We start from the raw sequence: 19,232 nt of genomic DNA on the forward strand, positions 1-19,232 counted from the left end.
AATAAGCCAAGTATGTTACATGCATTTATGATAATGCAAAAATGAAGAACACTATAACATGTAACTAAAATGCAACAATAAAAAAATAAATAAAAATAAATAAATAAATTAAAAAAAGATATTCATAAGTTTTACAAGTTCCTTCTTTAGTAGATTTGTATGTGATTGCATATGGGAATGAGTAGATGTAATGATTATTAGTATTGGCAAAGTTACACAGGTAAATTGTGTCAACATTTGCTCATTTTATTCAGTGAGAATAATATCTTTATATTACTATTTTAATTATGATTCTCAATTATGTAACAAAGGAAAATACTTGGGTTTCCCAACATAACATGATATGTATTAAATTGAAGATAACAGTAGTTGTATTTTTTTATCAACATGACTAAGCTGGTTATTCAGAAATCTGATCATTGGGATACAGTTCCACCTGGTGTTTGAATAAATAATAATCAGGTGGTGTTTTAATAAATAACAATCAGGAAAAAATAGTGCATTTAAGAGAATAAGTATCAAATAATAAAGTAAATAATGTGGAGCTTCAGGAGTATGTGGAGCTTCAGGTATTAAGGTAGTGTCCAATGAATTTGTGACCTGTATATAAAAGGCCAATAAATCAGGGTAGCACTAAGACAAAAGAATGCTTTGAAACATGATGATGAGAATTTTTGCATCATTATTCAGCTCTGAACACTGAACAAGAAATTCTACATGCTATCTGCTCATAAAACTGGCTGAACAAATCCTTGATATATGTAGCAAGATTCTGTCTCAAAATAAACAAACAAACAAATAAATAAATAAAGGCTGGGGATATTGCTCAGTGGTTAAGCACCCCAGGCTTAACCCAGTACAAAAACAAAACAACAAACAATGATAAAAAAAAATTAAAAAGAAAAAAAAAACTTTGCTTACTCTGAGAATCTGAGTCTTTTGATAGGAAAACTGGGCAAAATTGACAGAAGACAGCAATTTCAGAACATTTCTGACTCAAACAATTGAAACAAAAATCAAATTCATCATTGTACTTAGTACGATTACTCATAAAAGATTATTGTCTCTAGAGAAACAAAAATGAATTCTAAAGGAGGTAATGACTGGATGAATGACTAAATCTGCAGGAAAATCTTCTTACTATACCTTTAAACAAATGTTATAAAATGGCAATATAAAGAATCTTAGTAATCATATTGAGACATAAACCAATAAAATAAATGGAATTTGAATCCTGACAATCACTGTATAGATTCGTATTACTTCTGTAACAAATTAGCAGAATTTTGTCTTAAAAGTAGGAATTAGTATTGCTGGAATAATTTGACAATAGACTTGTATCAGTAAAATATTATGCAAAATAACACTATTTATTTATTGTTATTATCTCATCTTGCAATATGAATCCTGTTAGAGTAATTCTCTTGTATATTTGTCCTCTACTCATACTCAAGCTTCCAAAACAGTGCCTGATATATATATATTAAGCACTGAATAAATTTGTTTACATAATAAAAAATTTAAATAATAAAAATAATTCCAAGTTGTACCTAAATGATTACCTGAAAAATACTTCCAAAACAGTGTCATAAAGAATTCTATGGACCTTCTCTTCACAAAACAGCCATAAGTAGTAAAATTACTTTAAAAATATAAAGAGTGTAAATTCTTTATAAATTAATTGTACATAGTAAATGGAAAATTATTAGTTCAATAGTCCATGAAATCTTTCTAAGAAAAATTAGATACATTCAAACTACAACATTCTTCCCTTCCACAAAAAACAGTATAATGGTTACTCTACTTTGGAAAGTGATACCCAAGAAAATAGAATTATCAATATATTCAACTTCAAGAGTATGTTTATGATTCTCCTTGAGAAGAGTAAACTGGCAACATTTTTCATCTCCCAATGGAGATCAAGAAACTCTATTTTATGCAATCAAAGTTCCTTTCTTTCACCTCATCCACATTTATAGAGAAGACATTCTACCCAATGTGAAGACCTCAATTGTTCTTTTTCCATATTGCCCAAAGGATAGAGTTCCAGGACAACAGAGATAGCCTGAGAAAAATAAGGATAACACTCCTATTCAGATTTCTGCTTATATTGAAGTAGTAGTATTCTAAGTAAAGCAAGCCATTGGATACCTTTATAGTTTCAGAGTGCTAATTAAAGCCTTCTTCAGAAGGCAAGGGAGGTAATAAAAATATAGATATACATCTCTCCTTAAGGAGAATATCATTATTTGTAACAGATGTGGAAAACTTTAAGGCTAAGAGTGCTTTTGAAAACAATGAAGATTTTGATAGTAAGCAATTAAAAGGGTCTGGTAGCTTCATGAAAACAAAAGGTGGAATGGTAGACCACTTATAAATTTCACAGACACAGATCATGGAAAACTACCAAGAGCCATGCTTGAGTCACATTAATCCTCAAAATCTTGCCAAACATACTACCTCTGCAAAGGAATCCAACTTCAATTGAAACACAATATGAGGAAAATTATACCCAGGGGAAGCTTCAAATAAAATCAAACAATTGGCTAGCACATGTGGAAGGCTCAAATACTAGTGTAATAAAAATAGACAAACCTTCAACAACTAAACATGGACATGGACATGACATGTTTAGAAATTGAAAAAATATTTTAAAATTTATTTAAAATTTAAACCTAGAAAAAAAATCAGTCATTCCTGGAGGAAAGTCTGTTTGGACAACTATGCACATCCAAGGTTATGCCTTCTGGAAAAAAAATCATGAGAGGCAACACATTGGACAGAAAATACACTTCAGTGAACCTGTGCCAATTCACATGGCAAACTCAGGAGGGGGTATAATATCTAGATTGCTATAGTATCTAAATTATTTAGTTTTAAAATGTATTATACATGCAAGGAAACAGGGAAGTATGAACTACACAAAAGGAAAAAACAATAGATAATAGAAAAAAACTGAGTGATGTTTAACTTAACAGACAAAGATTGTATAATAATTAAAATTAAGTTTAAAAAATAAAGGTACTAACTTCTAAATAATTAAAGAAAGACATGATGCTGAAACTTCAGTTGTTAGCATGTATTACAAAAACAAAAAAGGTGAAAATTCTGGAGATGAAATAAATAATAACCAAAAAATTATAAGAGGAGTTCGATTGTTGATTTCTAACTATAGAGGTAAGAATAAGCACAATTGTTGCTAGACTTTATCTATATAATATGAAGAACATAGAGAAAAATAATGAGGAAAAAATAACAGAAACTTAGGGAAATGTGGGTTTGAGGAGGAGAGTAGAAGAAAGAAGAGGTAAAATAATATTTGAAGAATTAATGACTGAAAGACTATGAAATTTGATTCAAAAATATTATTGGGCACATTAAAAGTTCAAGAAACTCTAAGTATAAAAACTAACAAATTCACATCTACATAAAAAGACAATATAAATTATTGTAAGAATTAAGGGGTGTTGAAGATGAAAGAGTGGAGGAAGGCAGTGATTTCTCACCTCCCCACAACACAGAAAGAAGCAGTGAAGGAATAATTGATCTGAAGGGTGGGTGATGAAATAAATACTCAAAGACCCAATATCACAAAGTCTGACACCTGGAGAGACCTGAAGATCAGTTACCAGAGTAGAAACCCAGAAAAAAATTGTATGATGGGAGCTATGGTGTCCTTAAAGTAGATCAAATCAAATCATGAATAAAAACCCATGCCAGCCTCCACAGCCATTTTGTGTAGCCTACAGCTGAGCAGTCACTCCCTAAATCAACACAGCTTGCCCCCACATCCAGATAGCAACAAATTAGAGGATATATCCACGCAATGGAATATTTTAAAAATCCATGTAGAAATAACTGGTAGAGGGAAAACTACTAGCTAAAAATCACTGAAACCCCCTCTCCCTCACTGTGAACAATGAGAGTGGATCGAGCAACCCTGCCTGGTAAGTATTCACCAAATTCAGCACTCCTCACAATCTCCTCAGGATACTAGGTATGGATGGAACAGAAACCTGCAATTTGTGGCAGTGAAACTTAGAGTTCAGATATAAATGGGAAGGCAGTTTGGGCCCCAAGCAGAGGAAATATAAGCAAACAGGATCTCAGTCACCACCTGCTGATGGTGGGGGCAGGCACAGTTGGAAGTTACCCAAGTCAAGAAGGAATATCCCCCTGATTATGACTTCAGTCTGCATGGGACCTGTCCCAAAGGGAAGCTACCTGAATATCAAATGACATAGAGGGACAATTCCTGGATCATGGCAGTAGCTGGCAGCTGGCAGATCACAGTAATGAGAAGTTGCCTGAGTACCCAGGAAACTTAAAGTGAAGTTACTATAGCCAGTGGGAGGTCAGTATAGGCAGAAATTTGCCAGGGTCCAAGGCAACAGAAAGTAATTCACAACCTGACCCAGCTCCCAGGCTGACCGTTGGCCACAACTACTGATTTGCTATAATATATTTATATATTATAGATTTGCACTGTTTGAATACTCTTAGGACTCTGTTTCAGTCAGCAGAGGAAATCATCACCTGCCATTCACAACCTGGGGGAAGGAAGCCAGAACCAAGGTAAACCAGCTGAGTCAATTTACTCAGTAGTAAAGGCAGACTACAGTGTTACATCGGTCAGGGGGAACATTTGTGTATCACACATCACCTGTGCAGAATCCACAACCACAGGACTTACACTACTAGACAGCCACCATTCTCTATACCATAAGGAAAGGAATCCTGTACTGAGGAGCCACTACATGGAGAGCCCACAGTCATCACAGCCACAGCCCTGCATCCTGAACTCCTGCACATATTAGAAACAACCAGCAGATACAACAGTGAACCCTCTGGGCAGTATGCTGCAGGACACTGATCAGAAAAATAAGTGGCTGGTGAGAGATCTATGGCAATTTGAGGAGTGGCTACTGTCCCCAACATCCTTGGAATGATTCAAAGTCAAACAATTACAGACATCTTCTAAATGTCTTCAAATCCTCATGAAAGCCAAATCAAGAATCAACAAGAACTTTTTTTTCACTTTGGCGTGGTTACAACAAATAAAACTAACATCAAAATTGCTTATATATATATATATATATTACTCCTTACATTTGATATTCTTTTAGCCAATATTGTACCATCAACCCAGTTAAATGTATTTCTTCTAATACTTCTATGCATTAGTTTATAATTGCTCCTATTACCACCATTCTCCCTCATACATTAACTGGAACTAACTAAATACTTTAAATCTGTCATTTTCTTCTTTTTTACCTTGGAGTGTATTTTTCTCTTCTTTCTTTCTTTCTTTCTTTCTTTCTTTCTTTCTTTCTTTCTTTCTTTCTTTCTTTCTTTCTTTCTTTCATTCATTCTTTCTTTCTTTCTTTCCCCAAACTTTTATTCTGCCCCATTTCAGCCCTCATATAATGCCATCACAATTTTAATAAATTTAATAACTAATTTTTCAACCTGTTGCAGAAAATTACTACAAACTTATAACTGAATTATAGGAACTGTGAAGAATAATATCAACAAATTCTTTGTTATTCACAAGGTTGATTAGTATTTGACTTGGCTCAGAAGTGATTGTAGTAAATTGGGTTCAGAGGCTTCACTCAAACTGTTGCTGGTATTGAGATTAGCAGAGACCACACATTGAGTTAAAGTTTCAATACCTGTATATTCACCCAACCCAGGGCTCTTGGGATAAAGAAGCTCATGAAGTAGTCCCTTGATTGAAAGAAAATGCAATAACCATCCCAATAGATGGGTATGCATACAAAAAAATCAGCACATAAAATATATAAATAATTAAATCATTTCACACCACAGTGAAAAAATATGTCATAGAAGAATTTAGAAACTGCATAGTTAACATGTTAAATGAGCTAATGTAAAACAGAAGTCATAAGGAGGAAAATTAGAGAGAAAACACAAGAAGTGAAAGATCACCCCAATATGAGATAGATACTCTGAAAATAAACCCAAAAGAAATCCTTGAAATGAAATATTTGATAAACCAAATTAAAAATTCAATAGAAAGCATCACCAACATATTAGTCCTCTTTAAAGGTAGTTTTTCTAAGCCTTGAAAGATGAAGTATATAATCTTGAAAATAAAGGTAATCTTAAAGAAAAGATGTTAAAAGACCAGTGGAATGCATTACAATTCTTATTACATGTATAGGGCACAATTTTTCATATCCCTGGTTGTATACAAAGTATAAGGGGGTTAGCAAAGATGGTGGAATATGATGGACATCATTATCCAAAGTACATGTATAAATACACGGATTGGTGTCAACTGATTTTTTAACATACACCCTAAGAGCCAAAAGGGCTAGGAATAATATATACCATGCCCTGAAGTAAAATGGGTGTGAACCAAGATTACTATACCCAGAAAAATCCTTCAGAATTGAGAATTAAATAAAAACCTATGGTAGACAATTACAAATAATTCACAACCAGAAAGCCTTCACTACACAACATACTCAGTGAAATGTTTTATGAATAAGAAAAATAAAAATGAAAACCAGGATAGGGAAGCATTACACTAGAAGAATAGTAAATTAAATAAGAACCAACTCTGAATTACCCATCAGAAATGAATAAAAATTGCAGGAGACAAAAACTTAACTATATAATAACATGTAATCTGAATGCTCTAAACTCTTCAATAAAAAGACATAGATAGGCACAGTGGATTAAAAATCAAGCTGGGTGTGGTGACACATACCTGTAATCCCAGGGATTCAGGAGACTGAGACAGATGAATCCCAATTTCAAGGACAGTCTTAGCAATTTAGGGAGATCCTCAGCAATTTAGTGAGACTCTGCCTCAAAATAATGATAAAAAAATCCAGGCATGATAGCACAAACCTCTAATCCCAGAGGCTCAGGAGGCTGAAGAAGGAGGGTTGGGAGTTCAAAGTCAATCTCAGCAATGTAATGAGACCTAAACAACTTGGTGAGATCCTTTCTCTAAATAGAATACAAAAATGGGCTGGGATGTGGCTTGGTGGTTAAGTGTCCTTGGGTTCAATCCCTAGTACCAAAAAGAAAAGAAAAACAAGACCCAACAACATATTGCTTACAAGAGACACAACTAATAGAGAAAAATATCCACAGAAGGTGAAAGGATGGGAAAAATCATACCATAAAAATTATACCTATAAATAAGCAGGATTATCTCTTCTCATATCAGACAAAATGAACATCAATCCAAATTAATTATAAGAGACAAAGGAAGCCACTTAATACTGCTTAAGGGAATCATCTAACAAGAAGACATAATTATTGTAAATGTTTATGTCCCAAACAATAGTACATATATATATGCGCATAAAACAAACTCTTCTCAATATGAACAATCAAATAGACCACAATACCAAAATAGTAGGTGACTTCAACATACCTCTATGACCATTATATAGATCACTCAAATAAACAACCAAGTAAATATTCTTTTAAAGTAAAAATACTAATAATTAAATGAAATCCACAGATACCTATAAAATATTTTGTGCATCAACAGCTGAATTTATTTTTTTCTCACCAGAACATGGAGTATTTTATAAAAGAGATCATATTTTAGATCTCAAAGCAAACCTTAACAAATACAAAATATACACAAAATCTTTTTGCATTCTATCAAATTTTATATTGGAAGGGAATGATAAATCAGTAAAATATAAACAACAGAAGCGATTCTAACACTTGGAAATTAAAAACTACATTTTGAATAACAAATGAATAGGGGATGAAATCAGGGGAGAAATAAAACCTTCTTGCAAAAATGGGATTATTGATATAATTTATCTCTGAGACAGTATTACAATATTCTAAAAGGAATGTATATAACACCAGGTTCCTACATTTAACTATCAATAAAATAGAACATACCATAAAAAAACCTACCAATCAAGAAAAGCCCAGGACTAGATGGATTCACAGGTGAGCTCTGCAAGAACTTCGAAGAATAATTCACACCAATAATCCTCAAATTATTCCATGAAATAGAATTGGAGGAATCCTTCTAAACTCGTTCTATGAGGTTAGAATCACCCTGATACCAAAACCAGACAAAGACACATCAAGGACAGAGAACTTCACACCAATATCCCCGATGAACATAGATGCAAAAATTCTAAAGAAAATTCTGACAAATTACACACAGAAACATTTTGAAAAGATATGCGCCACAACCAAGTAGGATTCATCCTAAGGATTCAAAATTGGTTCAACATACAGAAATCAATAAATTCATCAAATCAGTAGACCTAAAAACAAGAATCATATGATCATCTCAGTAGATGCAGAAAAAGCATTTGACAAAATGCAGGACCCCTTCATGTTCAAAGACTAGAAAAATAGGATCGTAGGAACATACCTCAACAATATAAAACCTATCTATGCTAAAAACAAGGCCAAATATTAATGGAACAAATAGTTGATTTATTTAAAGTTGATTTATTTAAACATCATCTATAGGAGAAAATTTGAATGCATTCACTCAAAAAACTGGGACAAGACAGAGGTGCTGTCTTTCACTACTTCTATTCAACATAGTCCTTGAACCCCTAGCCAAATCAATTAGACAGATGAAATAAATTAACGGGACTTGAATAGGAAAAGAAGAATTCAAACTATCATTATTTGCTAATGACATGATTCTATACAGAAGATCCAAAAAAATTCCACCCAAAACCATCTAGAAGTAATAAATGAATTCAACAAAGTAGCAGTACATAAAACCAACACCCATAAACCAAACACACTCCTATGCATCAATGCTGAATCCACTGAAAGAAGAAATTAGGAAAACTACCTCATTCAAAATAGCCTAAAGCATTAAAATACTTATGGATCAGTTCTAACAAAAGATGTGAGGTGAAAGACATCCACAATGAAAATGACAGAAGAGTAAAGAAAAAAAAACTGAAGAAGACCTTAGAAGATGGACAGTCCTCTCATGCTCTTGAATAGGCAGAATTAATCTTGTCATAATGGACATACTACCAAAAGGGCAATTCCTATTAAAATCCCAATAACATTCCTCACTGAAAGAGAAAAAAACAATCATAAAATTAATTTGGAAAAAAAAAGAACCAGAATTGACAAAGCAATTCTTAGCAAGAAGAGAGAAGCAAGAGGTATCATAATACCAGACCTTAAAATATACTACAGAGCCATAGTAACAAAAACAGCATGATATTAGCACTAAAACCAACACATAGACCAATAGTAAAGAATAGAAGTACACAGAGACAAACCCACATAAATACAGTTATCTCATACTACACAAAGGCACCAAAAACATTCATTGAAGCAAAGATAATCTCTTTAACAAATGGTGTTGGGAAAACTGGAAACCCATATGTGGCAACATGAAATTAAATCCCCATTTCTCAATCTGCATGAAAATCAACTCAAAGTGGATCAAAGACTTAGACACTAGAACAGAGACCCTGGGCCTAATAGAAGAAAAATTTTCCCAAATATTCACTATATCAGCTTGGGATCTGACTTCCTTAATAAAATTCCTAAAGCTCAAGAAAACAAAATCAAGAATCAATAAATGGGATGGATTCAAACTAAAAACCATTCTTTTTCTTCTTGAAAAGGAAATAATGTGAAGAGAGAGCCTACAGATTGGGAGAAAATCTTTACCAAATGCACTTCAAATACAACATTAATCTCCTGGATATATAAAGAACTCAAAAACCTCAACACCAATAAACAAAAAGTCCAATAAATAAATGGCTCAGGAATTGAACAGACAATTCACAGAAGAAGAAGTACAATTGATCAACAAATATATGAAAAAATGTTCAAAATCCCTAGCAATTAAAGAAATGCAGATCAAAATGAAGCCTAAATAATACACTATTGAATGATGAATGGATAGTAGAATAAATCAAGGATGAAATTTAAAAAAATTCTTAGAAGTAAATGAGAACACTGATACAACATATCAAAATTTCTGGAACATTATGAAGGCAGTACTAACAGGAAAGTTTACTGCATTGAGTGCATTCATTAAAAGAATAAAATGTCAAGAAATAAATGACCTAACACTATATATCAAAGCCCTAGAAAAAGAAGAACAAATCAACACCAAAACAACAGAAGACAGGAAATAAGTAAAATCAGAAATAAAATCAAAACAAAAAAAATTGACAAAAAGCTGGTTCTTTGAAAAAAAATAAATAAAATAGATAAACCCCTAGCCATGCTAACAAAAAAAAAATTAGAGAAAACTCAAATTATTAAAATGCAAGATAAAGAAGAAAATATCACAATGGACATGTCTACAATACAAAAGATAATTAAAAACTACTTTGAAAATTTATACTCAAATAAAATAGAAAAATACAGAAGTCATAGACAAATTTTTAGAGATATATGACCTACCCAAACTAATTGGGGAGGTCTTACATGATTGTAACAGATCAATTTCAGATAATGATTAGAAAAGAGCATCAAAAACCTACCAACCAAGAAAAGCCCAGGACCAGATGGAATCTCAGCTGAGTTCTACAAGATCTACAAAGAATTAGTACAAATACTTCTCAAATTATTCCATGAAATAGAAATGGATGGAATCCTTCCAAACTCATTCTATGAGGCTAATATCACCCTGATAATACCAGACTGAGAAAAAGATACATCAAGGAAAGAAAATTTTAGACCAATATCCCTAATTAATATAGACGCAAAAATTCTCAATAGAATTCTGACAAAATTCATATAAAAACATGTTTAAAAGATAGTGCATCACAACCAAGTAGGGTTCATCCCATGAATGCAGGCTTGGTTCAACATATGGAAATCTGTAATGATAATTCACCAAATTAATAGATTTAAAAAACAAGAATTATATAATCATTTCAATAGATGCAGAAAATGCATTTGACAAAATACAGCACACCTTCATGTTCAAAACTCTAAGAAAACTAGAGATAGTAGCAACATACATCAACATCATAAAAGCTATATATGCTAATCCCAAGGCCAGCATCATTCAAATGAAGAAGAATTGAAAGCATTCCCTATACCAAACTGGAACCGGACAAGTATGTCCTCTTTCACCATTTCTATTCAATATGATCCTTGAAACTCTAGTAAGAGCAATTAGACAGAAGAAAGAAATTAAAGGAATACAAATAGGTAAAGAAGAACACAAACTATCACCATTTGCTGATGAATTGATTCTGTATCTACAAGATCCTAAAACTTCCACAAGAAAACTTCTATAACTAATAAATGAATGCAGCAAAGCAGCAGGATATAAAATCAATATCCATAAATCAAATGCATTTCTGTACATCAGTGATGAATCCACTGAAAGAGAAATTAGGACAATTACTCCATTCACAATAGCCTCAAAAAAAAAAAAAAGAAATAACTGGGAATTGATCTAACAAAAGAGGTAAAAGATCTCTACAATGAAAACTATAGAACACTTCAGAAAGAAACTGAAGAAAACCTCAGAAGATGGAAAGATCTCCCATGCTCCTGGACATGCAGAGTTAATATTGTAAAAATGGACATACTAGGGTGATACAAATTTAATGCAATTCCTATTAAAATTCCAATGACTTTCTTCATAGAAATAGAAAAAGCAGTCATGATATTTATTTGGAAAAACAAGAGACTCAGAATAGCCAAAAACAATCATTAGCAAGAAAAGTGAAGCAGGAATCATCCCAATACCATAAATTAAAATGTACCACAGAGCTATAGTAATAAAAACAGCATGGTATTGGCACCAAAATAGACAGATAGACCAATGGCACAGTTATCTCATACTAGACAAAGGTGCCAAAAACATTCACTGGAGAAAACATAGCCTATTCAACAAATGGTGCTGGAAAAAGTGGAAATCCATATGTAGAAAAATGAAATTAATCCTCTATCTCTCACCCTGTGCAAAAATCAACTCAAAGTGGATCAAAGACTTTGGCACTAGATCAGAGACCCTGTGCCTAATAGAATAAAAATTGTCCCAAATATTCAAAATGTCAGCCTAGGATCTGACTTCCTTAACAAGACTCCTAAAGTGCAAGAAGTAAAATCAAGAATTAATAAATGGGATGGATTAAAATAAAAAAACCTTCTTCTTAGCAAAGGAAACAAACAGTAATGTAAGGAGAGAGCTTACAGATGGGGAGAAAAACTTCACCACATGCTCCTCTGATAAAGCATTAATCTATAGGATCTATAAAGAACTTAAAAAACTTAACACCAAAAAGCAAATAACTCAATCAATATATGGGCTAAGGCACTGAACAGAGACTTCACAGAAGAAGAAATACAATTGATCAACAAATATATGAAAACGTTTTCAACATCTCTACCAATTAGAGAAATGCAAATCAAAAACTACACTAAGATTTCATCTCACTCCTGTCAGAATGACAATCATCAAGAATACAGGCCACAAAAAATGTTGGTGAAGATGTGGGGGGAAAGGTACAATCATATATTGCTGGAGGGACTGCAAATTGGTACAATTACTATGGAAAGCAATATAGAGATTCCTTTGAAAATTTGGAAGGAAATCACCATTTGATCCAGCTATCCCACTCCTCGGTTTACACCCAAAGGACTTAAAATCAGCATACTACTGCGATGTAGCCACATCAATGTTTATAGCAGCTCAATTCACAATAGCTAAACTGAACCTACCTAGGTGTTCTTCAATAGATGAATGGTAAAGAAAATGTGATAAATATATATATTTCCAATGGAATATTACTCAGTTTTAAAGAAGAATGAAATAATTATGGCATTTGCCAGTAAATGGATGGATTTGTAGAATATTATGCTAAGCGAAATAAGCCAATCCCAAAAAACCGAAGGCTGAATGTTTTCTCTAATATGTGGATGCTAATTCACAATAGGGGGGATACTGGAGAAGAATAGAGTTACCTTAGATTAGGTAAAGAAAGTGAAGACAGGAATGTGGGGAAAGGAACAGACATTATTTCTTTATGTACATATATGACTGCATGACCAATGTGATTCTATAACATCTACAGACAGAAAAATGAGAAATTATATCACATCTATGTAGATATGCATTCTACTGTCATGAATAATAAATTTAAAATTTTTTAAATTAAATTAATAAATTAGTGCTTTATAGATATACATACAGGTGAAATTCACTTTGATATATCTATTTATATAAAAACCACACTTTGGTCCATTTCATTCCTCGGTTATTCTCTTTTCCAGTCACTTCTCCCTCATTATTATTCACCTTCTTGGGGTCAACTCTTTTACCCTCCACTTTCATGGAATCCCATCTATCTTTTCTTATTTGGGTCTAGTTTCCACATATGAGAGAAAAAATTTGCCCATTGGCATAATCAGTCTGGCTTATTTCACTTAGCATAATGTTTCCCATTTCCATCTATTTACCAATAAATGCTATTATTTATTTCTCTTTATAGCTTAATAAAACTGCACTGAATATTTACACCACATTTCCTTTACAGTTATCTGTTTATAGGCACAAGGACTGATTCCATAACTTAACTATTGTCATTTGCACTGCTATGAACATTGATATGGCTATATCACTATACTATGCTGATTTTAGTTCTTTTGCACAAGTACTGAGAAATGGGATAACTGTGTCATATGCTGCTTCTATAAGAGCATAAATTCGTTTTAATTTATTTGTTATTACTTTAAATCCTTTAACAGAATAATGTCATATGAATTTTCTGTCAATGGACTTAGCAGAAATGTTGCTTTGAAATTTGACTTGAACCATTCCCCTGTTTTCTTGGGCATGTATTAACTTTCCCCAGATTATTCTGGTTTTGTTTGATTTGCTGTCAGAAGTCACTTTGTTGTTTATGCTTTGTGTACAGGTATATTTCTGGCCCAGTTAGGATTCAATTTCATTTCTAGCATAAATATCTTTATTTGTTTTTTTAAATAATTTTAAGTTGTTTATGGACCTTTATTTTATTTATTTATGTATTTATATGTGGTGCTGAGAATTGAACCCAGTGCCTCACATGTCAGGCAAGTGCTCTACAACTGAGCCACAACCCCAGAACCAATGTCTTTAATTTAAAGAAGAGCTATGGCTCCCTTTGGTTCCACAGTCCTCAAATATAGCCAACAAAAATGGCCTTGAATCAAAGTCTTCCAGACATATTTGCTTTTTAGATGTTCTAATCCCACCAGGCATCCACTGATTACAAGATGGCAGAAAGTCTCTTGTTAATTTTTGTCAAATATACATACTGATTTCCAGAATGGTTGTACTAATTTACAGCTCCACCAAAAAGTGTGTGATTGTACCTTTTTTTCCATATCTTTCCCAGTATTTATTATTATTTGTATTCTTGATGACTGCCATTCTTACTGGAGCAAAATGGAATATCCATATAGTTTTGATTGGCATTTCATTGATTGCTGGGGATGGTGAACATTGTCTCATCTATTTGTTGGCCCTTTATAGTTTTCCTTTTGAGGAGTATCTGTTTTGTCCTTTTGCCATTTTATTTGAGCTAATTTTCTGGATGTTCAGTTTTTTTGATCCTATTATGAATTCTAGCTATTAACCCACTGTTGGAAGAGTAGTTGACATTTTTTTCCATATGGTATCCACTATCTTTGCACTCTTTATTGTTTCCTTCAATATACAGAGCTTTGTAAATTCAATGCCATCCAATTTATTAATTCCTAGTTTCATTTCCAGTGCTTTAGAAGTCTTATTAAGGAAGTCTATGCCAGTGCCAATATGAAGAATTGTTGAGGCTGTTTTTTCTAGTAGTTGCATTTTTCAACCTAATTCTTGGCTTTCTGATCCACATTGATTTGACTTTTGAAGTATGTGAAAAATAGTAATCTAATTCCAATCTTCTACATATAAATATCCACTTTTTCCAGCACTGTTTGTTAACAAGGCTATCTTTCCTCCAACATATTTTTTGCAGGTACTGAGGATTGAACTCGGAGGCACTCAACCAATGAACCACATCCCCAGCCTTATTTTGTATTTTATTTAGAGACAGGTCTCACTGAGCTGTTTAGAACCTTGCTGTTGCTGACACTGGCTTTGAACTCATGATCCTCCTGTCTCAGCTTCCTGATCCAACATATGTTTTTGATAACTTTGTTGAGTATCAGATGACTCTATTTATGTGTATTTGTATGTTTTCTATTCTGTTCCATTAGTTTTCCTAATTATTTTGATTCTAATATAATGCTATTTTTATTATTACATCAATAATTTCAAGGTTAAAATATTTGTGAATACTTTAACAAAGTTGGTGAAACATCTATAATGAAAACTATAGAAGACTAAAGAAAGTAATTTAAGATTATATTAGGAGAAGGAAAGATCTCTGGTGTTTTTGGATAGGCAGAATTAATATTATAAAAATGGCCAAAAAATCAAAAACCTTACATGGATTCAATGAAATCTTCACCAAAATATCAATGCATTCCTCAGAAAACTAGGAAAAACAGTCCTAAAATAAATTTTGGAAGAATATGTGGCCTAGAATGAACCCCTGAGCATGTAAAAAAACATTTTAATGATATCTCAGATGATGTGAGAAACAAGGTTTTTCAAGGTGTTTCAAACTGAAATAAAGTCCATATTTATTATACTTATCATACAATTGCAAGAAGCTTCGTTCAAAAATCATAGGACTTTGAGGAAAGGAAAACTTCATATTGATGATAGGATATTTCATTTCAATTTTTAAAAATTTGTTCTTTTTGTGTACACATGACAATAGAGTGTATTTTGACATATTGTACATACATGGAGTATAACTTATTTCAATCAGAATCCCATTCCTGTGTTTGTACATGATGTGGAATTTCATTGGTGACATATTCATCTATGAAAATAGGAAAGTCATGTTGAATTCATTCTGTTGTCTTTTCTATTCTCATATCTCCTCCCTTCCCTTTATTCACCCTTGGCTTATCCACTGAACTTCTATTCTCCCTTCCTTGTAGTGTGTTAGCAGCTACACATCAGAGATAACATTCAACCTTTGGTCTTGTGGTATTCGCATATTTCACTTAACATGATAGTCTTCAAATCCATCCATTTACCATCAAAAGTCATAAATCCATTCTTTTTTATGACTGAATAATATTTCTTTGTTAATGTATACCACATTTTGTCTGTCCATTCATCTGATGAAGTACACCTATTTTGGTTTCATAGTTTAGTTATTGTAGGTTGAGCTATTTTAAATATTGATGTGGATGCACCACTGTAGTATACTGATTTTAACTCCTTTGTATATATACTGAGGAGTTAAATAACTGGATCAAATAGTGGTTCCATTCCCAGTGTTGTGAGGAATCTCCATACTGCTTTTCAGAGTGGTTGCACCAATTTGTAGGTCCACTATCAATGTATAAGTAAAACGTTTTTCCTACGTTCTCAACAAAAATTATTGCTGTTTGTTTTCTTGATTGTTGCCATTCTGGCTGTCATGAGATAATCAATGCAGTTTAAAGTTTCATTTCTCTAATTGCTAGAGATGTTGAACATTTTTTTTAAAGAGAGAGTGAGAGAGGAAAGAGAGAGAGAGAGAGAGAGAGAGAGAGAGAGAGAGAGAGAGAGAGGATTTTTAATATTTATTTTTTAGTTCTCGGCGGACACAACATCTTTGTTGGTATGTGGTGCTGAGGATCGAACCCGGGCCGCACGCATGCCAGGCGAGCGCGCTACCGCTTGAGCCACATCCCCAGCCCTGAACATTTTTTTTATGTATTTGCTAACCAATCATATTTCTTTTGCTAAGTGCCTGTTCTGTTCCTTTGCCAATTTATTAATTGGATTATTTGTTATTTCCAAGTGTTAAAAGCACTTTGAATTTTTTTTAGAGAGAGAGAGAGAGAGAGAGAGAGAGAGAGAGAGAATCTTTTAATATTTATTTTTCAGTTTTTAACATCTTTGTTTGTATGTGGTGCTGAGGATCAAACCTGGGCCGCACGCATGCCAGGCGAGCGCGCTACTGCTTGAGCCACATCCCCAGCCCTCTTTGAATTTTTTATATATCCTGGATTTTAATGCTCCATCTTTAGCGCAGGCAGCAAAGATTTTCTTCCGTTGTGTAGAAACTCTCTTCATGCTATTGATTGTTTCCCTTACTTGTGAAGAAGGTTTTGAGTTTGATATGTCCCAGTTAATGACTCTTAATTTTGAATCTTGCACTTTAGTAGTCTTGAAGAACTCAGTTCCTAAACCTACATGATAAAGAGTTGGGCCTACACTTTCTTCAAGTAGGCCCAGAGTCTCTGGTTTAATACCTAGGTCATTGATACACTTTGAGTTGAGTTTTGTTCAGGGAATGAGATGGGGTTTAATTTTCATTCTTCTACACATGGATTTCCAGTTTTCCCAGCACCATTTGTTGAAAAGGCTAGCTTTTCTCCAAAATATGTTTTTGTCCCCTTTGTCTAGTAGGAGATGACTTTATTTATGTGGGTTTGTCTCTGTGTTTTCTATTCAGTTACTTTGGTCTTTATGTCTGTATTGGTGCCAGTATCATGCTGTCTTTTTTATTATAACTCTGTAGTACAATTTAAGGTATTGTTATGCATCCTGATTTAATTGGCTCAATAAGGATTGCTTTAGCTATTGCAGACCTCTTGTATTTCCCAATGATTTTCATGATGCCTTTTTGTATTTGTATGGATAATGTCATTGGAATTTTCATAAGCATTACACTAAATCTGTATAGCACTTTTGGTAGAATGGCCATTTTCACAATGTTAATTCTGTCTATCCAAGAACATGGGACATCTTCACATTTTCTAAGCTCTTCTTCAGTTTCTTTTGTTAGTTTCCTGTAGTTTTCATTGTAGAGGTCTTTCACTTCTTTTGTTAGATTGATTCCCAAGTATTTTATTTGTTTTTCCTGAGGCTATTGAAATTGGAATAGTTTTTCTAATTTCTCTTTTATCTGATTAATTATTGGTGTATAAGAACACAACTGATTTGTAGGGATTAATACTGTTACTTTGTTGAATTCATTCATGAATTCTACAAGTCTTCTGGTGGAGTTTTATTTTTTTATCTTCTAAATATAGAATCTTATAATTAATAAATAGTGATAGATTGAGTTATCTTTTCCTATTTGTATCCCTTTAATTTATTTCTTTTTTATAATTTATCTGGATAGAGTATCAAGGACTATCCTGAATAGAAGTGATGAAAGAGGGCATTTCTGTCTTGTTCCGGATTTTAGAGGTAATGTTTTCAATTTTTCTCCATTTAGAATAATGTTAGCCTTGGGTTTAGCATATATAGATTTTACAATGTTAAAGTATGTTCCTACTATCACCAATTTCTTTCTAGTTTTTTGACATGAATGGATACTGTATTTTGTCAAATGCTTTTTCTGCATTTATTGAGAAAAAAATCATGTGATTTTTGTCTTTAAGCCTGTTCATGTAATGAATTATGTTTATGGATTTCTTTATGTTGAAACAATTTTGCATCTCTGGGACAAACTTCATTTGATGTTTTTGAATCCAATTTGCCAGTATCTTATTAAGATTTTTTTGCATGTATGTTCATCAGCAAGATTGATCTCAAGTCTTATTTTCTTGATTTTTCTTTGTCTGGTTTTAGAGCTAGGTCATACTAGCTTCATTAAATGAGTTTGGAAGAGTTGCCTCCTTCTCTATTTCATGAAAAAATTTGAGGAAGGTTAATGTTAGTTCTTCTTTGAAGTCCTATTAGAACTCAGCTGAGAAACCAGCTGGTCCTGGGCTTTTCATTGTTAATAGGCTTTTGATGGTGTCTTCAATTTATTTGCTTGAAATTGATCTATTTAAATTTTCTATGTCTTCCTGATTCAATTTGGGTAAGTTGTATATCTCTAGAAATTCATTGATATTGTTATTGTTTCCTATGTTTTGGATTATAAATTTTCAAAATAGTTTCTGATTTTTTTCTGCATTTCACTAGTGTTCACAGTCATATGTACTTTCTTATCATGGATTTTAGAAATTTAACTTTTCCCCCTCTTTCTTCTGGTTAGCTTTGCTAAGAGTTTATTTAATTTATTTTTTCAAAGAACCAAATTTTTGTTTCACTGAGTTTTTAAATTTTTGTTTCAATTTTTTGATATTACATCTGGTTTTAATAATTTTCTGTCTTCCACAGCTTTGGTGTTGATTTCTTCTTATTTTTCCAGGGACTTGAGATGTAATGTTACATTATT

Source organism: Ictidomys tridecemlineatus, chromosome X (assembly GCF_052094955.1).
Source record: "Ictidomys tridecemlineatus isolate mIctTri1 chromosome X, mIctTri1.hap1, whole genome shotgun sequence".
Lineage (NCBI taxonomy): Eukaryota > Metazoa > Chordata > Mammalia > Rodentia > Sciuridae > Ictidomys > Ictidomys tridecemlineatus.